The following is a 6,000-nucleotide window of genomic DNA, read 5'->3' on the forward strand; positions in this document are numbered from 1 at the left end:
AAATGCAAGATTTACTCATAAGCAACAAAAATAAAGGTATCTTGGCTTAAAAAAAAAAAAAAAAAAAAAAAAAAAAAAAAAAAAAACAATTCCAACATGCTTTGCATTTAACTGTCATGTTGAGAATGAATCTCAGGAGAGATTCCAAAATTATCAATATTTTTTCCTATTTCTCCACATTCGTCATCCTGCACTATTCATTAAATCGTTATTTAATTAAATCATGATTTAATTAAATAATTAATTGCTTTAAATCAATTTATCTCAAAAACAGTGAAATACAGATATATATCTGTGTAATCTTTGGTATAAAATGATAATACATAAATAAACAGCAGGTCTTAAAAAAGTGATGAGTGAATTTTCTTCTTATTAATTGTTGAAACCGATAAATTTTACAATATCAGTGATTTATTTTTAAAAAATAATATTAGGAAATCGAAAAAAAATTTTTTTTTCGTTGAGTGTTTGTAATAGGAATGAAAAAAATAATTTTCTACAATTTTACACCTCTAAGAATGTTACTCGTAAATTAGATTTCTGAATGAATGAAAACAATGCACAATGATAACAATTGAATTATTTAAATTGAAAAAAATATTACTTACGTTGACAAAAAGCAAATGTAGTTTTGTAACAAAAGCAACAAACATGATATGGACTCTAACTTTTACCTGTAACAGAAGAAAGTTCTCGTTTGAAATTTGATAAGGCATATTCAGAGTTAAGTGTAAGCAAATAAATCAGTGTAAGCGAATAAAAATTACAAAATAAATATTTAAAATCATTTTATTTCAAATGCCGCATGACTATATTGTTAATTGCTGTCACATTGCTAATGATCCACAAGAAAACCGAACTATTTACAATAAAAAATTAGAAACTTATCAATACTTCCTAAGATACTCTAGAGAAGCCTTTCTGAACAGTTGTTCGAGGACCCCCGGGGGTTCCCAACGAATTTCTTGCGTGGCGGCGAAGGTTTTTCGAAGGCTCTGTCGCAACATGAAATGATGCTTTTTTGCGTATAATATGCTATTTTTATAATTGCTGTGAGTTTTCAATCGTTACTCATGATTGTTAGGTCAAGTTTAGCCTATCTAAAGCCAGCGCTGTCTAAGCTTACTTTGAAAATGGCCCAAAACGTCAATATAGAAAAAAGCCACAGTTTTGCAAAAAAGAAAACCGCTTGTGGCCTAGTTTTTTAATATTTAAAAACTTACTCCAATGCTGCATTACTTCGGTTCATAAAAGTTTGAAAAAACTGAGAATAAGGCAGTGATTTTTTTATAATGTTCATCTAGATGGAAAAATGTCTCCAAATTGGCGATTTTTAAAAAAGTTTAATAACTTTTAAAATATTTAAGTTATATGTATGTTCTAAAGCTCAGATAATTCTTCACGGGAAGATTATACGTATAGTTTAAAATAATCGCATTGCTTCAAGTGTAAGGCACTTAAACTAAGGCTTTTTATTTTCCTTCGCGGCAGAACTTCAAAAAACAGCGTTAATGTCAAGTTTTAATTTTTTTTTGCACACTCCGAAAGGTCTCATGCATAAATTAAAATATGTGCCATCCTAGACTAGATCACTTCATTGTCCGTAATCACACACACGCACAACACAAAAAAAAGGATGTATTTCATTCAAGAATATTAACTCAATTTTATTATTGCTTGCAACTACATAGCCATTACTAAAACACAATATTTTAAAAAAATAGCAGAAACACATGGGCAAAAATTAGGAACTGAATTCTTAGCGCGTCAATATGATAAACGATGGAATTTATCTTACAAGTTCAGCTGAAGAAAAAAATAACTGCATTAGAAATTAATTTGCAATAGATGTGTGGGATGGCCTCACATCAATAGAAGAACAGCTAATACAGACTTTCACGAATGGAGCTTTGAAATTGATTTACAAAAATAAGTTCCTTCGAAAATGTCGGGGTCAGAAATATTTTTCCGAGTTGTCCACGAAAACTGAAAGTTCTGATGCATTTCCCAAACTATGCACACATTTATGTGAAAGAACATTTTTAGCTCTTCTTTAAAATAAGTACAGACACCATCTGGACAACATAAAACCGGAATTGAGACTGTAGATTTCTAATATTACTGATATAGCAGCACTTGTAAATGAAGTCCTACATCATCCATCTTCTCATTAAAAACTTTTATTGAGGCAGTTAAATACATTACATATTTTTTTTTTTAAAAAAAATGAGTATTTTAACCCTTTCGACCCGCTTCCCAAAGATTAAACTTTATTCCCTAATGGATAAAAAGATTCCAATTTTGCATCAGATTTTATCTTTTCAGGGGTTCTTTCGACATTAGGGAATAAAAATATGACTAAAGGAACATGGAAACATTCTCATATTCAAAATGGCGGATTTCTGTTAGCGAGCACGCAGCTCAATCTCGTTTTAATTTGCGTATTTTCTAAATTTTTAAGTTAGTTCAAATATATTTTTGTTATATTTTCTGTGAAAAACAGTTACGTTTGTTCTTATCCAGCAATAACTGTACCTATTTAGTGTCAGATTTAGAAATGTTGACATATTTCGTTTTGTGGGATATATTGTCCCAATCGTACTTGCCGTTGGGACAATACATCCCAATCGTACTTACCAGTGGGACAATATATCCCATTAGTAATAAAAATATTATAAGAACAAATTTTAGTTTTTGTTTTGATTATTTTATGACGGCAACTTCTTGTTTCGATAACTTCTGGTAAGACAACTTCTGGTAAAAATAAATAATCCGATGCATTTATATTATTTTCACTATTTATTCCCATGCAATATATAGTTTTTTTTTACAATATTCAAGACGATTGGGACAAATTGTCTCAGAAGATTTCTGGGAAAACGGGGAAATTGGAAAACTTTAAGCCCTTAGTATACTTATTTTATTATGTCAGCATTTACATAAACTGCTTTTCATACTTAATATTAATGCTACAAAAATCAGGTCGAAAGAGTTAATTAAATATTTACTGCTTTCTTTTAGAAAAAAAAGAGTTAAAAAATTCTGCATAAGTAGCAGAGGCAGTTTTGGGATTATTGAGGAACTTTTAAATCGAGATGAGACATGCGTTGGGAATCAGGGAGAGATATTTAAACTCTTGGGGGTAAGCAATGCCTGGCTTACACATATAGGGGGATTCAGTGATCAAAAGTTTAAGAGCCTCTACTCTATAATATTGATTTCAAAGATAAAAGCTATAGCCCACTCCCAGAGGGTGGTGAAAGCTTTTAAGGGCGTTCTAGCAGGATAATGGGTATTTTAAGGATTTTATGGGTATTTGAGTGACATCAGAGATTATAATTAAGTATTGAGTGCTCATTGGCACTTATTATATAAGTTCCTTACTTTTATTATAATTTGCTATGCTTTTTGGTGACTATAGATTTTTTATATTGACAAGGATATGGAGAGGTATAGAAACAAGTTTTAAAAGCGTAAATATAAACAAGTGGTTTTATTTTGCTTTTAAAATATTATTTTGGTGACGATATCCCCCACATGTTCGAAAATTAGTACCGTTGATTTAACTTGCGTTCAACTGACATAAAGAATCAAAAATGAATAAATAGGGCAAAAACTTTTACTTTACATTCCGTGCCCCAAGATTTGAAGTAAGTGCACATGTGACAGTTCTAGTGAAATACGCATCAAACTTAAATGAATGAAAATAAAGATTTTACCTTAACTTGGTTCACAAAATCAAAACAAACATTTACTATGGAAGAAGATGTTATGAAAGAAACTTCTTCCAACATTAATTGTAAATAGATAAATACAATTTTCAAATAACCAAAAAATATTTACTCTCTTATAGACCTAGTGCAATCAGACAATCATAACTTTAAATTAAAACTAATAAAGTTTATTATTTTTTTACTAAATCAGCCAATTATTGTATAATCACACAATTAATTTTAACATCCTGTAATAACTCCATCTTTATTTTGTGTTGAGGTTCTTCTTAATCTATCTATTCGAAGGCAGGCTTAAACAGAAAACACCATTCTACAGCTATGAACACTGTAATAACATGCGAACAGAGAGTAAATATATGTATATATAAGTAACACTCAGAGAAGGTCTCTTTCAATTAAACAGATTTTTTTTATAAATATTGATTGGAAGTTTGATTAACTTATGTCCCGGATATTATCTTTTAAATTTAAGATTAATCTGTAGTTTGAATCACAACAATGCGCCATGGTAATACAAAGAGAAAAATCCATTTTTTAAAGCAAAAATAACAGAATTTTATGCGAATATTATGAAGTTAAATGTATGGCAAAGCAAATGGCAACATTAAAATAACAAATGTAAAAAGATTCTTCGAATTAAGACAGACCACTTTATTTAATATGCAAGTTCTGTAAACTATTAACGCTTTCGCATCGTGTGGTCATTACCGGTTCTTATTCTGTACTTGATGAAAAACATGGTCAGCTTCCGTCACGAAAAGTTTGTTTGAAAATAAGAAAAAAGAACTTGTGCTGAAAAAAAAAGGGTAAAGGGTTACAACGTGCGACCCTTAGATAAATCTAGATAGAGAAGGGAAAAAAAAATGAGATAGAAAATTTATAGAAGTGCAATAGTTCACACCTCATCGATAGATAATATATGTAAATAAAGGATAGATAAAGAATGGTGTTGATGCACGTGCGAGACATATAAAATAAACAAAATATTATTTTTATAACCCAGTGAGATGAAGGCTTACATAAGTTTTATCACATTTTATGTGCTAGCAGCACCACGTTATAATGCACACTTTTTAGTCTCCTTGGGAGAAAGAGATATATTTGGATTATCTTCTCCTTACAATCGAATGTATCGATATCGTTTACGCTCCAGGGATGAAAAAAGGGGAAAGAAAAGGGTTGAATTTACTTTCAAGAACTTTTTAAAGTGTTATTTGCGTGTACTATATCCAAGACTAGACTAAAACGACTATTGCAGGTCGTATATTTACAAATAAAACAAATATCTACAAATAAAACAAAATAAATAAATACAAGAAAACACGAAGAAAGTTAAGAAAAACAATAAGTTTCATTTATTGCGCATAAGCTGCAAGGAAACAGAATTCACTCGATAAGTTCAAAATGAAGATAAAACAAAGGAAAATTATAGACATATGAAAAAGAGGGGTGGGGGGAAATAATAATTAAAAAAATAACAAACAACTGATTTAAAAATAAAAATAAAAAGATGAAATTTTATTTAAAAAAACCGGAAAAAAAGATATAATCTTTTCATCAGCCCACACGATTATATCCGCAAAAAAGAGTGTGGGAGTTTTTTGCGGATATAATCGGATGGGCTAATGAAAAGATTATATCTCTTTTTTTCTCCGGTTTTTTTAAATAAAATTTCATTCTTTTTTTAATCAGTTGTTTGTTATTTTTTTAATTATTATTCCCCCCACCCCTCTTTTTCATATGTCTATAATTTTCTTTTGTTTGTCCAAGTTAGTATATATATATATGTAATATTACAGGGCTCCAACCCTGTTAACAGTGTTGTATTTAGCTTAAAATAATTGCAGTCATAAGCCATCAGACGTTCTAAACAGGTTTATTGAAATGTAGGCTGGTATTGCTAAAAATCACGTCCCCACTCCTGCAAAGGAGGGGGAGTGGACAAGACTCCGGACAATCCCGGAACAGCTTATCGGGATCACATCAAGATGAAAAGGACACGCAAAACTATGCGTTCTTACGTTTTATACCAACATAGATTTGAGGTAAAAATGCACATTCGTACATTCCTTGTATCCTTACGCATTAAGGAAAATCATTTCTGTTCCTTATATGGAATTGAAAAAGGGAACGATTCTAAAAATAACTCTTCCCTTGAAATATAAATCTATTTATATTTCAATGGTATGTTTTCAGCCTTGAATTCCCAAAATAGAATCTCTCTACGCTTATTCTTTAACAAAGACATTTTATGAAAACGAAAGAG

General features: G+C 30.2%; 1 protein-coding gene across 3 annotated transcripts in view; it reads right to left on the reverse strand.

The window, feature by feature from the left end:
• LOC107443971 (myocardin-related transcription factor A) overlaps positions 1-6,000 on the reverse strand; it is a 267,460-nt gene that overhangs the window by 110,836 nt on the left and 150,624 nt on the right. For all 3 annotated transcript variants that reach the window (XM_071184277.1, XM_071184272.1, XM_071184274.1), the window contains exon 2: positions 609-674. The gene's annotated coding sequence lies outside the window, so the exon portion shown is untranslated. The remainder of the gene's footprint in view (positions 1-608; positions 675-6,000) is intronic.

This window comes from Parasteatoda tepidariorum, chromosome 1 (assembly GCF_043381705.1).
Source record: "Parasteatoda tepidariorum isolate YZ-2023 chromosome 1, CAS_Ptep_4.0, whole genome shotgun sequence".
NCBI lineage: Eukaryota > Metazoa > Arthropoda > Arachnida > Araneae > Theridiidae > Parasteatoda > Parasteatoda tepidariorum.